The sequence below is a fragment of the Daktulosphaira vitifoliae genome, unplaced genomic scaffold (genome assembly GCF_025091365.1).
Source record: "Daktulosphaira vitifoliae isolate Bord-2020 unplaced genomic scaffold, ASM2509136v1 Scaffold_3, whole genome shotgun sequence".
NCBI lineage: Eukaryota > Metazoa > Arthropoda > Insecta > Hemiptera > Phylloxeridae > Daktulosphaira > Daktulosphaira vitifoliae.
In genome coordinates, this window is record NW_026099574.1 from 42,113,589 (window position 1) to 42,114,209 (window position 621).

Below are 621 nucleotides of genomic sequence, written 5' to 3' on the forward strand. Positions count from 1 at the left end.
GATTTGCATCGAAGCGTTTCTTATGATAGTGATTTTAATCACTGTCAGATTAAATCTATACTGGACCCAACTATGCAACATCCCCACTATGCCGCGACCCCACTGTGCTGGGTTTTTTCAATTATTTTTACTTAAAAATTCCATAACTTTTTAAAAAATGACCAAATCAATATATATATTTTTTTTTTTTGAGAAATAATATTTATATAACTCTTTCATTCAACATACTTTTTTTTAAGTCAGACTATTTTCCTTTATACAGTGGGCGGGTCAAACTTAAAAAGGAGTATAGAAAGTAGAATTTTTTCAACTTATTTTTAATTAAATATATTTATTGATTCAAACATAACCTAATAATTAAACATAAATATTAGCTTCGATGCGAAGCGGAGAAGGTATTAATTTTACTATGATGTGTTTTTTTTTTTTATGTCTGTTGCCACTTTTTCTCAGCTCTCACTGGACCGATTTCTTTCAAAAATACGTCAAAAGATCACAAATCGTATCTAGTTGAAGACATTACCCTTAAAAATTGAAAAAAATTCCCTCGTTCCCCGCAAATGGGGGAAATATCCAAAAAAATTACAAATTTAAAAATCGCTAATTTTCGAAATTTTTTCA